The following is a 16,973-nucleotide window of genomic DNA, read 5'->3' as shown; positions in this document are numbered from 1 at the left end:
CAAACGCGGACGACCGTCGACTGAGAGACCGGCCAGAGCGCGGCACTCCGCGTATATGCGCAGCGCACCCGAAGGAGAGGAGATCGCGGGAGAGAGAGTACTGCACATGCGCACAGCGCGCACCGCCGCGCGCACTCCGCCCACCGGCGGAGTGAGAGTGCGCTGCGCCACGCGCCTGAGAGAGAGTGTTCGCTATCGGAGAGAGCACAGGGGGTGAGCGGAGGAGAGACGCAGCTGTGCGGACGCGGACGCTGACGAACGCCGGACAGGGCCGCGGGAAAAGATGCTCCTCTCAGCGTCGCATCTAAAAACTTTCAATTAGCTGAGCTTTAAACACAACGAAAATATTTTGTATACGTTTGTGCAGACGATTTACGGAAACTTTTATGCTGTTCAATGGCTGTCCGCTCTCCCGCAAAGCGAACCGCGCGCGCCCTACCTATGTTGCGTGACAAGGTGAACTGCCACCCCGCACGGGGCACCTTGAGTAATCTTGGTGACGGTACTGGCGATACCGCGGACCCCGAGCCCCCCAACATAAGCTGTGTCCTACCGTGGTGATGTGTTTTTAAGGTGAAGGGTAGAAACCTCGAACGGTGGCCGTCGGAGCCTTGGTCAAGCTCCGGCCGATGGGCTCCCTGCCTGTCTACCAGGCAGGGAGCTCCGGGACCTCTTTGACTACCAGGGTAAGTTCAAAGAAGAAAGTACCCCAGTCTCCCTGCTTTTCAATGTATCATATGGCATTTTCAAACCCCCCCTCCAAACGTGATGGGCCGCACCGAAGTATCTTTTCCTCCTTTGTCTTCGAACTCCATTCCAAGGCCCGATAATTTCTCGCGCTTCCTGGTAATGGAATCCCTAGATAAATCAAAACCCGTCACTTCCCAGTCTGTCTTTCTCATTTCCAAGTTTCTTGAAAGCCTTGTAGGCAAATCGTACAAGGCTAAAAAGCTCACAACCGGAGAAGTCCTAATTGAAGTCCAAAACAAACAACAGTCCTGTAACCTCTTGAAGCCAACGCGCATGGTCGATGTCGACATCAAGATCACGCCCCATCGCAGTCTGAATAGCTGCCAGGGCGTCATCTCTGATAGAGATCTAATAAATGAGACTGAAGCAGATCTGCTTGACGGCCTTCGCGATCAGGGCGTGACAGCAGTGCGGCGAATCACAATACGCCGAAACGACCAAATAATACCTACTAAACACATAATCTTGACATTTGGCCGCTCAACACTTCCTGAGTCGGTCAGCGCAGGTTTCCTGAGATGTCCGGTCCGACCCTACGTGCCGAACCCACGCCGCTGCTACAAGTGTCAGCGGTTTGGACATGGCACTAATGCTTGTCGTGGTCGACTAACATGCGCCAAGTGTGCACAACATGATCATGCATCTGACAACTGCCCATCGCAAACCCTCATCTGTGCTAACTGCAAGGGACCCCACGGGGCCTACTCTAGAACATGCGAGAAATTCAAACAGGAGAAGGAGACCATCAAGGTTAAAGTGACTGAGAATCTTACCTTCCCAGAGGCGCGAAAGAGGTTCGCCTCTTTCCCCCTGGGGAGGTATGCCGACGCAGCTCCCCGGGGGGCGGAGCGGCGTCTAGTTTCGGCGGGGACCCAGTACCGCGAGTCGGACCTGGTCCCGCCCCCGCCGCCCCCTGGGTTGCCTCTGGCACCCCAACCTGCCAACACGCCGCTTGCTGAGGCAGCAGCGGTTGTGGTGGCAACCTCTTCCGTCGGGACCGGTGCCGCTCCCGTCCGTGCCTCCCCATCGTCCAGAGCGTTGGAGTGTGCCATGGACACCACGAGCCCCGCACCGGCTCCCACCGCCACCGCACCGCCCGTGCCACTTCTGGTGCCTCCGACACCAACGGCGGTGGCGGGTCAAACGAAGGGCCCCCGAAGGGGGGCCAAGTCCGGGGGGCCCGGTTCGACGGGCACACCCAGGACATCGGACGACGAGATGGACGTCGTGCCGTTCTTGCCTGCAACGCAGCGCAAGGAGCGGCCTCCGACGTCAAAGCCTTCAGATAGGCCGCCCAAAAAGCCCAATCCAAGAGTCACAGCCCCGAAAGACGACACATAAACATACACACTCCAGTAGCTCTCACACTAAATAATGGGAAGAGAAAATATTGTTCAATGGAACTGCAGAGACCTTCTGAATAATCTTGACGACGTGTATGAGATTCTGCATACCAATCAGCCAAGTGTAATGTGTGTTCAGGAAACACATTTGAATTCCAAGCACACAAATTTCTTGAATAGTTACCTGGTATACAGAAAGGACAGGGTTGGCAGCACACACTGTTCTGGCGGTGTGGCCATAATCGCCCGCAAATCCTTAGCATGCCACCCTGTCACCTTGAACACCGTCCTTGAGGCTGTAGCAATACGCTTAATAATATTTAATAGGTTGATAACGGTATGCTCCATATACATTCCTCCTGATGTTACACTCTTGAGCTCTGACTTCGAGGCGCTGGTTGACCAGCTGCCCGAACCGTACATTCTAACAGGCGACCTTAATGCTCACAATTCTCTTTGGGGCTCTTCTCGTACGGATGCCCGGGGTCGCCTGATAGAGAGGTTTCTTACATCCTCCGGAGCATGCCTTTTCAACAATAAACAGCCTACATACCATAACATAGGTCACAACACATACTCATGTCTTGACTTGGCTATTGGTTCCGCAGTTCTCTTTCCTCTTCTCGAGTGGGGTGTGGGAACTGACCCATATGGCAGTGACCACTTCCCCACCTCACTTAAATATATAGGTGAAGGCCCAAGCAGTTCATCTTCCCATAATAGGTTCAATGAAGCACGAGCTAACTGGAATACATTTACAGAGACATCCAAACTACACCACACATCCATAGGACACCTACACGTTGAAGAAGCTACCCAACTCCTCACGGCGCACATCCTCGACGCCGCCGAAAAGTCCATTCCCCACGCCTCTGGTGCCCCGCGCAACCAGCGGAGGCCGTGGTGGAATGAGGACTGTAGGCGGGCGCGAGAGGCCCAGAACAAGGCGTGGGGTATCCTGCGTCGTTACCCCACGTCGAGTAACCTCCTCTTGTTCAAACGGGCCAAGGCGTTCGGAAAACGTGTGCGCCGTGAGGCAAAACGCGATAGTTGGCGTACATTCATAACATCAATTAACTCCTACACAGACACACGGAAAGTATGGACCCGAATACGCAAACTGAAGGGACATCAAACACACAGCCTGCCTCTGGTCAGTACAACAGGGGACACACTCGAAGACCAGGCTGACACACTCGCACAACACTTCCAACACGTTTCGAGTTCAGCACACTACACAAACACTTTCATGAAACACAAACTCGTGGCCGAAAAGAAGCCTTTACGTGACAATGACACGTCAGCCACTTCTTATAACTCGGAGTTCACGCTTCATGAGCTGAGGGGTGCTCTGAGCACGTGTAAACCCTCAGCTCCAGGCCCAGACAACATTACATATACAATGATACAGAACTTACACACAGGCACTCTTGTAACACTTCTTCACCTTTTCAACAAGATATGGCTTTCGGGGCACATTCCAAAGTCTTGGAGGGATGCCATAGTTGTAGCATTCTTGAAAGAAGGGAAGGACCCTTCTTCTCCCGCTAGCTATCGACCCATTGCCCTGACCAGCTGCCTGTGCAAGCTTCTCGAGAAGATGATAAACCGGAGGCTCGTGTACTTTTTGGAGTATAACGGCCTTCTCGAGAGCTGCCAGGCAGGCTTCAGGGCAGGGAGATCCACAAATGATCAACTTGTGGCACTAGAGTCATATATTAAGGATGCCTTCATTCACAAACAGTTCTGTTTAACTGTGTTTTTCGACCTAGAAAAGGCCTATGACACCGCTTGGCGTTATGGGATCCTTACTGACCTGAAGTCATTCGGTGTTTCTGGTAATATGTTTAACACCCTTGCTAGCTATTTGTCGGAGAGAACCTTTCGCGTCAGAGTTGGTTCTGCACTGTCAAAGGTACACGTGCAAGAAATTGGCGTGCCGCAAGGCGGAGTTCTAAGCTGCACTCTCTTCATAGTAAAAATGAACTCCCTTGGGAAGGCACTGCCGCCTACAATTTCTTACTCCATGTATGTAGATGACGTGCAGATATCTTTTAAATCATGTAATATGTCCATCTGCGAACGTCAAGTCCAGCTCGGCGTCAAGAAGCTTGCCGGCTGGGCAGACAAGAATGGTTTTAAATTGAATCCTGTAAAAAGCTCCTGCGTTGTGTTCTCTAGGAAGCGCGGGGTCCATATAGACCCAGACATTACTCTTAACAGCGTGTCGATTCCTGTGCACAAGGAACACAAGTTTTTAGGCATTTTATTCGACGAAAAGCTTACATTCATCCCGCATATCAGACAGCTCAAATGCAAATGCTTAAAAACAATGAATATTCTTAAGGTCCTCTCACATCAATCTTATGGGGCCGACAAACAACTCCTGCTGCGCCTTTATACGGCCTTGGTGGGGTCTCGGCTCGACTATCGCAGTGTCGTGTATGGGTCTGCTACAAAAACAGCACTGAAAATGCTCGACCCAGTGCTGCATCTTGGCCTTCGCCTCTCATGTGGCGCATTCCGCACTAGCCCTGTTGAAAGTCTTTATGTCGAGTGCGACAAATGGTGCCTAGGGCATCAGCGGGAGTATGTTGACCTGTTGTATGCATCCAAGATCGTGTCTCTGACTAACCATCCTTTTAATCCCACCATGAACGATACATCAAATATACAACTCTTTTTAAACAGGCCATCTATTCCCTTACCGTTCTCTCTCAGAGTTAGGGAGGAGGCTTCTGCACTCAATGTCCCCCTTTCTGACACGCACAAGACACCCATTCATAATTTCATCGCACCATGGCATCTTCGTTCTGTATCATGCTACCTGTCATTCACTCTTGTAGAATAAAATAGGGTACCCAGGAATGTAATTCTGCAGCACTTCCTGTTCTTGCAGGACAAGTACAGGTGTGCAGAATTCTATAGCGACGCGTCGAAAACTGGTTCTACAGTATCTTGTGCAGCGCACGGACCAAATTTTAGAGTAAGCAAAACAATGAATTTTCATAACAGTATTTACACGGCAGAAGCATATGGCATTTTACTCGTTTCAAACCACATCATCAGACACAAAATTCCCAAGTCCATTGTGTACACAGACTCTCAAAGCGTTGTACGGGCACTGTCATTAGGAAGGTCATCTAAAAACTATGTTATAAATGCTCTTTTCAAGGTACTAATGTCTGCATATGCCTCAAATCTTGAAATAACTATATGCTGGGTACCAGGGCATTGTGGAATCCCTGGTAATGAGGCCGCCGACCAAATGGCTGGTGATGCTGCTCTCATGACTACGGTTGACATTACAACAGTACCTTACACCGACCTAAAGACACACATCAGACGACAGCTTCGTAACACATGGCAATCACACTGGAGTCAACAAACAGACAACAAACTACACGTAATAAAACCACAATTGGGACGCTACATAACTGACTCACACAACAGATACACTGAAGTCGCCCTGGCTAGGCTGCGGATAGGCCACACACATGCGACGCACTCCCACCTGCTCACTGGAACTACGGGACCCACGTGTAGCAGGTGTGGAAAGGGTCTATCCGTAGTCCACATACTAATCACATGCAAGGCACTTGACACAACACGAAACAAACATTTCCCTGAATTATACAGACGACACATCCCTTTGCACTCATCATATTTTTTAGCCGACGAACCCATGTTTTCTAGTCAGCGTGTTTTTAAGTTTTTAGCTGGGGTGAACTTTCTGCAGCTCTTGTCATATCACGTATAATCATCCTGGCCCTATACACCAGCCATCTCCATTGTCTTTTGTTTAGCATCACTTTTACTTTTAGTCAAATGTTTTAGTATGTACGGTCTCATCACAATTCAGTAACTTCTTCTTTGGCGCTCTTTGCCCATAGTCGGCCTTGCGCCAATAAAACCCAACTATCATCATCAAGGTGAACTGCCATACGTGAGAGAGTGACCGAATTTGAGATGTGGCGTGATACGAACGACGACGCTGAATCACTCCTATTGTGGCGTGATATAGCGCGACACTTGTGTGCGCGCGACTGCGCCAATTGCGAACGGCGAGCGATGTCTGTGCCCGAGAAGCGAATCGCAGGAAAGTTTCAATCTATAAGCTCCAACAGGGACGCAGTTCCTCCCAGTGGAGAGGTTAAAAACTCTTGAGAACACGTGAATAAAGTTGGCTTGGGCGCAAGGCGTTTCGGTGTACGCCACCATCGACTGCGCAAGTCAGTAAATACAAGGCTCGGTTGAAAAAGCTGTTGTATTTAAAGCGAAGCTTTAGTGCCCTCACTCATGCCGTTTTACACAAATGCGCCCCGCAGGGAAGCCAACTTTCTCTAACGACGACGATGTATAATCTTGGGTTATCATGGCGCCGGATCCGCCAGAGACCGGACGATTACGTACATTGAAATTTCCACCCATTACCGTCTCTCTCGCCGTGTCTACCCCCCGGCACACGCAAAACTCACCATCCATCAAGAACACACATGGCGTCTTTTGCAAACGAACACAATTCCCAGTCCCGCTAAATTACACCTAATTCACCCAGCCGTATACCCTTCACTTAACTGTACAGCCTGCCAGTCCCTCGGCACCTTCCAGCACCTTATGTGGGGTTGCCCGAGAGATCGCTATCCGACAAAATTGGCCGTGCATCTCCTGCTTTCGTTGCAAATGTCGACAAAGGGCGATAGTCTTAATCGAGTTTTGCCAAGTAAATGCCTCCCTTCGCTTTCCCGCTCACCTGTCATGCTGTTCCTCTTGTCGCGCCCCTTCCAAGGTAAAGACGCGAAAGGTTTTATTAAATCATTTTAAATTTACCGCGTTACACTGCTCCAGGCCGGGTGTCTCGATGCCAACGCTGCCCTACGGTGGAGACGCGCGTGAATCGAGGCGCCCTACTTCAACGTTGATAAAACCGCGTTGACCTGCTCCACGTGCGTTTCATGTAGAACGTGGAACCTATCTAGTGGAATCTTTCGTAACTGTTGCCGGTTGATTTCTTAAATTTGCGCCAGGAGCTATAATGGCGCTGGCGACAGCAGGCGACGGCGGAGTGAATTTTTTTTTCTCCAGTTGATGAAGTATTTAATTTCGCAAAAATCAAGCTTGTACGATTTTTTTAAAGGAACACTGCAAATATCCCCTCTGTATTAATTTGTTGTCATACATTTGCGCAATGTCTTGTTCTTCTTTAATAATGTTGACAAATATGAACATTAAACCGGACTTTGACGGGTAGATTTAGCTGTGACTATACAAGACTATTGCGCCCGCCTTGTTTTACTTTGGCCGGGTGGCTGGATCGAGTCACAGACAGACAGACCAAAATTTCTGGGTTTAAGTAGCCCAAGAAAGACTATCGTCTTTAAAATAACCACATGTGAGAAGTGGGAGGATGCGTTGTGCTGCCCAGACCAGGAGGCCCAAGCTTGACTGGTCCGCGGGCGGCCGCGGTCGCCGCCAAAACGGTGGCCACCGTCGTCAACTAACTCTGCTCCCAAATAAATGTGTTCCTTCTTCTTCTTGGGTGAGGGGAATAAAAATAAAACGCTTCCCGGGGCCGGAATCAAACCTGGGTCCCTCGCGTGATAAAACCGGCATCTATTAGATTACTCCATTTCGACATGGTTGAAGGGAACGCCAAGCAGCAGGTAACGATTAGCGCGGTACTCCGGAGTACCTCCAGAGTAGCACATACTCGCAGTTTGGGATTGGCCAACCAAAGCCAGCACGAGAAAGCTTCGCGTTCAACCATCGTCGTCGTTAGATGGAATGATTTTTGTTAGCTCTTATGCGGTTATGAGCTCAGGCCGGCGTAAAAATAATTCACCGTCGTTTGTTGAATCGGTCTCAGCTGCAACTAGAAACGAAACAAAAAATGCAGGCCACTGCCACGTACATCTGGACGGTTATCGAGGGAAAAAACACCCACCGGACCCCCCCCCCCCCCCCCTACCCGGTTGCGAGGTACTTGTTCAGGTATTGGCCAAAAATAGATGGGCCAATTATTGCTAGCTATAGGTTTGATGATGTCCAGTCAAGAAAACACAATTCTAGGTAATCATTTTGAAAAAAAAAAAGGAACTTGCGCCTGGTCAGCAAATGCCCACGAAAGGGATTGGCCAGAAATCATTCGACGATCTAACCGTATATTGAATGAAATGCGTGGTCGCTTTCTGGATCTCGTGCGCCCTCTCGTGCTTACTGGCATGATCAGTTAGATAAGTGATGTTGGCGTTTGATGCCCTCCACGACTGTGAAAAAAGGGTCAACGGTCACTTGGCACGAAGGATTGCCTGTAAGAAAAGAAAATGCCACCGAGCATTGTGCAGGGCAAAAGTAGCGTCATAACAACATCATTTCTATCACTTTTCGAACTCACCGTTTCACTTTCCTGTGTACTCTTTTGCACATTGTCATTCAAGTTTCGAAAACGGGCGTTGGCTTATTTCATAACGACAGGAAAATTGAAAAGACGTCTGGAGGCACGAGTGAACAAGAAACCGAAAGCTCCATTGACCTCCCACTCTCGGTTAGCGTAACCCAATCTAGGTAGTCTTCAAGTGCGTCCTGCAGGCTGTCAACAGCGCTTGCCGTCATTTTCTGCAGGAGTTGTTTCAGCAACGCCAATGGTTGTTGGTTTGGCGTCCCTATAGAACAAGAACCGGCAGCCCGTCATGGTTTAGAGAAGAACGAAATGCGTCATAATTTGGTCTTGCGTTTTCTTTGCTTTGCTGGTTCTCTGTATAGAAGTTCTTCCTCGTTTTCTTTTTTGGTAAAAAACATAAAAAACCTTGGCTAAAGATTGTCGTCGAGATCGTAACTTTTTGCGAGGGGTTCGGTGATGACAAAGCGAATGAAAAGCCACGCTGAAATAAAATATATCCAGCAGCCACGGTGTCAATCCGCCGCAGGGGGAGAAAGAAGCATTTGTCATAGGTCAAACTCAAATGACAAGGGTTATTATGTCCCCGTGGCTAGCAAAGTACCTTTCTGCAAGATGATACTACGTAAAAAAAAGTATGAGAGCAATTTTAGATTGGTGAAGTAAGAAAAAAATGGAGAACAGTTTGCAGCAAGAAATGATTTTGCAGGGTTTTTAATTTTTATTGCGTGTTACTATACTCGAGTGCAAGCTAAGAATGGTAGTGGCTCATGCAGTGTATCACTCTGCCGAAGGGACGGACCCGGATATCAATGCGCGCGCGCGCTTTGAAACGAGATTTTTTCGCTTAATAGGTAACATCGTCTTCTTTTTCCCACCTAGTCCTTTTGCAGTCGGTGTAGGAATTTAAAAGCAGATTAAGTGCGATAAATTAATAAACAACTCGTGTCGCATTCAAAATACTCGCAGTAAGGCACTTTTGCGCCGCGCGGGGTAACAGCCGGCTGCGGTGATGAGGCGCAGGGGCAACTTCCGTTATTCCCGAGTATAAGCCCCTTCTTTGGTTTGCCAATCTCTCCTGCTTCTATCGGGAATTTTTCGTTGCGCGTTACCCTCTACACCGGCACTTGCATAACGCTATTGATGTCATTACCTCTTAGACGTGGCGAATCATGGGTTAGGTTTCTTTGTGGGGCCTACTGTTTCTATACTTCCTGTTGATATTTTTGAAATGGCACCCTAGTTTGTGAAGTTGGAGCGACTTTTCTCTTTGTCTAAATTTGCGGGATTCTGCGCAAACTTTAAGGAAATGTCCCCCACCACAGAATATACTTTGGCTATTGCTCGGCGGAAAATATTCCACTTAAACCGCACTGAGCGAGTGAAGGACGCTTTAGTTTATTGCAGTGTTACAAATTAACTGTGTTCTAATATATATGAGGTGTCTGATATAAAATATCTGCTGAAATTCAGAAAATTGTCTACTGATGTGTACCATTCTTACGGCACTTGTCTAGTGTGTGACCTCCTTACACCCAAGTATGGCTATTCGTGAGAAAACACGTTGGATTATTATATTCTTTTTAAGTTTTTGTTTGTTTCTTTTCGCCAATGATGTTAATATATACCACTATAGCGGCGAAGTGGCCTTACTTCGCTAATTATTAATTTTTCCCGAACAAGCAAGGGGTACGGTAGAGTTTTCCCCTTTTACGTTATATTTATACGTATTTCAAACTTTTTTTTTTACGGACTCTTATGTTTATTCTTGGGTTTTGGGGGGAGATGTATAAGAGGCATATTTTTTTTATTTGTCAGGTCATTTTTGCCGAAATGTTTTTTTTTGTTTTTGTTATTTCAGAGCTTTGCAAAATTCTGTTCGGCCAATTATCTACATTTACGCTATTATGAACCTTACAGGTATTTTTGTTCCAAACCTGCATTTTTGTGAGACTGCATGGTGTTGCATGGTTTTTCGCCATTTTCGCCATTTTTTATTCGTATTTAGAATGCCTTTCTGCTGACGTTTTTTTTTATCCTTAGGTTGTCGCATGAGATGTATAAAACTGTAATTTCTGATTTTGTCACATCTTCTTTGTGAATTTTCTTCTATCGTTTCTTATTACTTGATTTTTTTATTCTGTTAGACCAATTGTCTCCATTTCAGCTATTATAGGGATTGCAGGTCTTAGTTCACCAAATTTGCATTTTTGTGTACATGCATGTCGCTACACGGTCCTGGCTGTAGGGGGAACTCGGCAAAGAATGCTACGCATCAAGAAATCCGAAATGTTACTAGAAAAATGAAGGAACCTACGACTAAAGCGTAAGACTTGAAGGTAGCGAAGCGGCACGCAATTTCACGACCATCACGAGAATTAAATCCACTATTGAAGCCTATTTGCTTCTTCTTCGCTGCCGCAACAACCTTTACTCTACTATTCTTGGTATAAATGTGCATGAACTTATTTCATTTTTTTTCAAGTGATAATCATTGGACCTCACCTTAGAGTGGCGTACGCTATGGTGTCTTTCTGTTTCCGCGCAAGTGTTGCCACGATACGGCGAAGGCTGGATGTTTGCCTTTTTTGCCAATCATCGTCAATCTCTCTGAAGTGGATCTTCTTGGCTTGCAAACGACAGGAGCGCTTGGCATTTTCTTGGTTTTGTTAAGTGCAGGGGGGTCGCTGCGGGGCCGCCGCTCACGTGCGCGGGCTCGGCAATTTATTGGTATTTTTAACTTGGTATTTTTAAAAATTACAATTTGATAAACAGCTTCGCTGTTAAAAACTACCCTTCCTAGCCCAAAGATGTGCCTAATTCAATATGGTCCACCTAAATCGAATACACAGGAACTGTGGCGTGAAGAAATACTGATATTGAACTTCAATGACCAGAGCTAGAGGTATTTGGTTGTTTTAGGGACTTTAGAACAGTTACGTCAGCCCTCTCTAATACGGTATTGAATAAGCGATGAAGTACGTATGCGAAGGTATTACGCGAGTTTGACTTGTATCTGAGAGAGGGCTGGGTCTCCTCAATGCCTTTCGTAACCAAAGAGTTTCCCTGAACTTGGGACTGAAGTTACGCAATAAAATGTTCCCTAGTTGAGCTGAAAAAAAATCGGTTTTTTATAAACGGTGACGGGAATTCCCTCACCGAGAGTGCGTTGCCGGGAGATATTTCACGTGGAATCGAGTTTCGGTTTCCCAAAGTCGGAAAAAACTTGGAGTACTCAAATCCTGGCCCTCGTGGAGCCTGCATAAATTTACGGCACTTCCTCGAACGCGCAAAAAGCCAAGAGCGTGAAACCAGCCGCAAAGTGGAAGGCAGCCCGGTGAGACTTTCCCCAGCGGGTAGAACGATGACGACATACGAACGGAGTGGAAGACCTTCCAGCACAATTCGCCTGGAAGACGAGATTTCGTTTTACTATCGCTTTTATGGATGAAACGACGAGGTAAAACCAGGAAAAAAAATCCAGCGTTGCTTGGCACCGATAGTCTTGGCGCCCTGCAGTAGGCTCATACCCCGAAGGTTGTTGGTTTGGCTCTCTAACTAAAACAAAACGAAACAGTCAAGATACCCTGGATTTTCCCTAACTTTCTAGACTGCTCGCTTCCCTTTCTGTGCCCGTTCAACGATCCTATCATTCGTAATTATAGTAAGGATATCCATTACATGGGTTTCCGCTCTGACGGTAGATCTAGGTGCAAAAGATAGCATAGGAGGGTTTCTTTCCTGTCGAATAGTCTCTGAGTCGTCGGAGCGGCGCTCGCTGTTACGCCGCGCGTAGGATAAAGTTCCGCAAACATGAATACCAGAGAAACTGCCAGAGAATGTTGCAGGGCCGTATTCCGCGGTGGTTAGGCATCAGACTTGTAATCCCGAAGTCGTAGGCTTGGTTTCTATCGTGGGCGCATAATTTTTTTTACTTGCTGTGTGACTTTTTAAGAAGTGTTGTCTTTAGTCGAAAAACTTTCAAACCACTTGTATACTGTTCCGAAGCGTGCTGTACTGCGGGCCTTTATAAATAAATAAATAAATAAATAAATAAATAAATAAATAAATAAATAAATAAATAAATAAATAAATAAATAAATAAAGTTTTGTGTGAACGTGCGCGTCAAAAAAAAGTTCTCTAGAGCACGGCAGCGAAGGAGTCGAAAAGAATGCACTTTAAACCATCCAAATACCGTAAAAACGTACTGCTATAAGAACTATCACAGAAAGGAGCCCTGGCTATCGAGATAGGAGAAAAAGCGCATCGCTGCGCGAACGCTTGTGTGGCGGCTAAGATTGTCGGGCTTGTTGGGGGCAGGGGCTTATCCCCCAGAAATTGTAGTGCACACAAAACAAGGTGTACGAATGGTATTGGAACGTTGCTAGAGGTTGGTCTGCGCTTTTCCACGCGTGCGGCTCCAGACACGAATATATATACTCTATTCGTTCTAAACATCTGCGGCTGAGTAGCAAACACTGCCAACGTCGCGCTTTGAGCTCAAACGTTGTACATTGCTACTTGAAGATTTAATTACAATGACTTTGACATTGTCTTGCCCGTCGCAATGATCATCAGCACGGCTATATGAAAAAAAGCCTGCCTAAGAACGGTGTGCGGTCAAGGCTTTTACTCATACAAAGGGAAGACGAAAAAAACGCAGGGAGTGAGTTAGTGAGCGAGTGAAAAAACTTTTATTGTCATCACTGAAAAGCGAGGAATCTGCCTGGGAACGACAGCGCCCCGCCCAGGGAGACCTCGGGCTACCTCGTGTGCAAAGGGAACGAGTTCACGACGATTATGAGAAAACACTTGAATCCAGGATGCGCCCCGCCGAGCTTCACCCTCTCGTCTTCGCCTCACCTAACGGCTCAGCAGTCATCAGACAATACTGGCACGTCCGCTCGGCAAACTGAAACTAACCTTTTCTCCTTGACTACATCATGAGGACCGCTTAGGATTCCTCGTACCTTTTTTCCCATTCAGAATAAAAGCGCGAGCATTGATTCAAATATTTCCCCAAAATGGCTTCAAATTGGCTAAACATAAAGTGGGGGAAAATAGTATCAGTAGTGTCACCTTTATTATTAAGGGAGGCCAGGGCTAGTTTAGGGAAAGGGAAGGGAAGTAGGGGAGGGGAAGGCAGCGTCTTCTATGGGGCGTGGATGTTGGGCAGGATCAGACTTGGCCCTAGCTACGCTGCCCGTGCTAGGCCACATTTGATAGACATTAGCATCCCTATTATGTGCAGGAGAGATTTAACAGACTGCGAAATAATGTGTGAGCAGTTTCTTTTTTTTTTCATGGATGATAGTCATGTGCTTAAAAGTGAACTGTAGTCATCTGATTCAGCGCCCCGTTGTACGTGAGACGTTTATTGGTTTACTGCTTCTACATAGTTCATTTGTCGCTTTCATTGTCATTCCCCATACCTTCCATATTCATTCCTTTCTCTTTCTGTCCCCAGTACCCTCCCCCCAGAGGGAAGTAGCAGGCCCAAGATCAATTTCTCAGGCCGACCTCTTCTCCTTTTTCAATAAACATTTACTCTCTCTAACCATGGAATGATAGCCTACGGGAGTTCTTCTGGGTGCGTGGAAAAATGCAATTATGTCTGAGCGACGATGTGAGAAGCAGGAGCAACCCCAAAGGAGATGCCTCAGCTCTGAATATGTGAGCTTGTTGTAGAACGTACAGGTCCGCGCAGAAGTAAACGGAGCACGGGAGCAGTGGCCGAACTGCATCGTTGCGCCGCGTATGGGCGCCGACGGGAACCATGGAGCGCCGGTCAAAGAGTGTGTTCGCCCAGCCACCGCCGCCTTATCTGATATATGTTTAATCGCCGCTCTGCTGGCGTGTCATGCTCGGCGAGACGGTCTTCAAAGGCAGCGCTGGGCTATAGAGGGGCGCTGGTTGCATTGCAGCTCGCAGGCACCAGCGGCGACCGAATCTGCTGGTCATGAGCTGGACGAAGCTGCGTGCGCCCTGAAACGTGCCTTGTTGCGCGCTGTAAAGGGCGGCACAAAATTGTAGGCCGCTCTGGTTTGGCATAGCATGTCATTGCGATATAATCAGTTGTTAGCCGGCAACAAAATTGCCCTGGTCAATATAAAAAGCACATTCACAAGCATTTTCGTTGTTCAGGAAAAAAAATCTAGCTTGCGGGATTTATTTTTTTACTTTTGGGTTTGTCCCAAGTTATCGCTGCCGGTCACTCTCCAGGTCTGTTCTTAAGACAGGGAAATAAAAAAAATTCCATGTGGTAGAAATTCTGTGTTAGAGAACACCGTAAAGAATAGGTACAATCATTGCCCGCTATTACAGCGGGCCTCATAGGGCACATATTTTGTTTTTGCATTTAAAGCGGCGTTATTATTTTTAACGAGCACCTTGTATTAGTTAAGAATGTGTTGCAAATTTAAACTCCACATTGAATGATAAGATGGCTTCACTGCATTACCCTAGTGTCTTGCAGAAAAGCGCCGTGAAGGCCCCAAAAAGACTGGTAATTAGTATAGTCGTCATGACCGATTACTACCATACTCGTCATCGGTTAATTTGGTTCAAAATCTTATGACGGCTATCCTCGTCAACGGGGAAGAAAGGGTTAATGCCACAATAACATATGCACCCTGTGAGGCCGGCTGTAAAAGCAGGAAACGATTGTACCTATTCTTTACGGTGTTTTGTAACACAGAATTTCTACCACATGGAATTTTTTTATTTCCCTGCCGTCAGGACAGACCTGGACTGACGGGAAACAATAACGTGGGCCAAGCTCAATATTTAAAAAAAAAATGGCGGAAGCGCGATGTTTTTCCCCAACAGCGAAAATATCCGTGAATGTGCTTTATATATCGTCCTGGGCAATTTTGTTGCCGGCTTAAAATTAATTATATCGCAATGACATGCTATGCCAAACCACAGCGGCCTACAATTTTATGCCGCCCTTTAGAGCGCGCAACAAGGAACGTTTTTGGGCGCGCGCAGCTACGTCCAGCTCATAAGCAGCGGATGCGTTCGCCGCTGATGCCTGCGAGCGGCAATGCAAGCAGCGCCGCTCTATAGCCCCGCGCTGCTTTTGAATACAGTCTCGCCGAGCATGACACGTCAGCATAGCGGCGATTAAAGATATCAGATAGGGCAGCGGGGGCACTGCGAACACACTCTTTGACCAGCGCTCCATGGTTCCCGTCGGCGCCCATACGCGGCGCAGCGATGCAGTTCGGCCACCGCTCCCGTGCTCCGTTTACTTCTGCGCGGACCTGTACATTTAAGAGAAAGGTTGGGTGAGAGGCATCTTCGGATAATGGGCAGGGAGGGTGATGGCGGCGTTGGAGAGGAGCTTGATGAGAATTACTTCGCCGGCTCGTGGCAGGGGGGGGGGGGGGGGATGCCGTTAAGTATCCTTCGAGTCTCCGACTTTTCTTTCTATCGTAAAATGAAGGTGCTATGCTCATTTCTATCGAATCCGCAACACCTATTTGGGATACAGCTGTCGCAAAAGTTCCTTGGGATTCTATTTTCCCCCGTCGCAATCCCCCCCCCCACCCCAAAAAAAAATAAAATAAAATTAAATGACGCCTGATCATTTTGAGGAATTTGACATCAAAAAACTTTTGAAAGCATCAACGGGCATCTTCACTAAACTCAGCTCCCCATTCCCGTTGATTTATGCATGCACATCCAGGTTTTTGTCTTGCAAGTCTACGCCTTAATATATACGCTTCTATAACTGGGATTATAGTGAAGCGCGCAATAATCTAAACCAAAGGTTATTCACCGCACTCTTTTTCCTGATTGGGTAGTATGGCAAAGGAAATATTGCATGAAGGATTAGCCTTGGAGTGCATGAACAGCGTGTTGTTTAACCGGCTAAACTGCCATGGTGAAACTTGAGAACACGCCGGTGCCCGCTCCAGCGGAATTACTGAGGGTAGCATGATGGGGTCCAGTAATTACAATTAGGTCCCGTAATAATGAAGGCGTCCACTTATTACGGTAATTACGATTAAGAAAGCCTAATGAGGACAAGCGACACTTGTTTTCGAAATTATTCGCGACCTTACATTTATTGTCTAGGCATGTCATTAGAAGGACGTTAGGGGACATGCGTAGGAGTCCAACGAAGACATTAAGACACATTAATTACTTGCGTCAAACTTACTCGAAAGAATAAGGTTTCGAAATTCGCGGTCAGTGAACCGTCTCACACGTGCGTGTTCCACTCTTGGTATCTTCTTGCAATGATGGCAACCTCTCAAACGAAGCATAGAATATCGTCAAGGTATTGCGTCCTTTGTGCGCTTAGTTGTGTTTTTGTACCGCACCCTTCAAGTATTCAGCCCCGTATGAACGGAATTCCCAAGAGGCACAGATTTACCAGTGAATAGAGTAGCGTGTTCCGCATTGAAGTTGTTCTATGTTACTCGTCATCGATTATTAAATACCTCTCTCCGCTACACACGCGCCTTCTTCCCCG

This window comes from Haemaphysalis longicornis, unplaced genomic scaffold (genome assembly GCF_048455015.1).
Source record: "Haemaphysalis longicornis isolate Haplotype H1 unplaced genomic scaffold, Haemaphysalis longicornis Haplotype H1 scaffold_2, whole genome shotgun sequence".
In the NCBI taxonomy this organism is placed as follows: Eukaryota; Metazoa; Arthropoda; class Arachnida; order Ixodida; family Ixodidae; genus Haemaphysalis; species Haemaphysalis longicornis.
The sequence above is the reverse complement of the archived record's forward strand: the minus strand, read 5'-3'. Positions refer to the sequence as shown.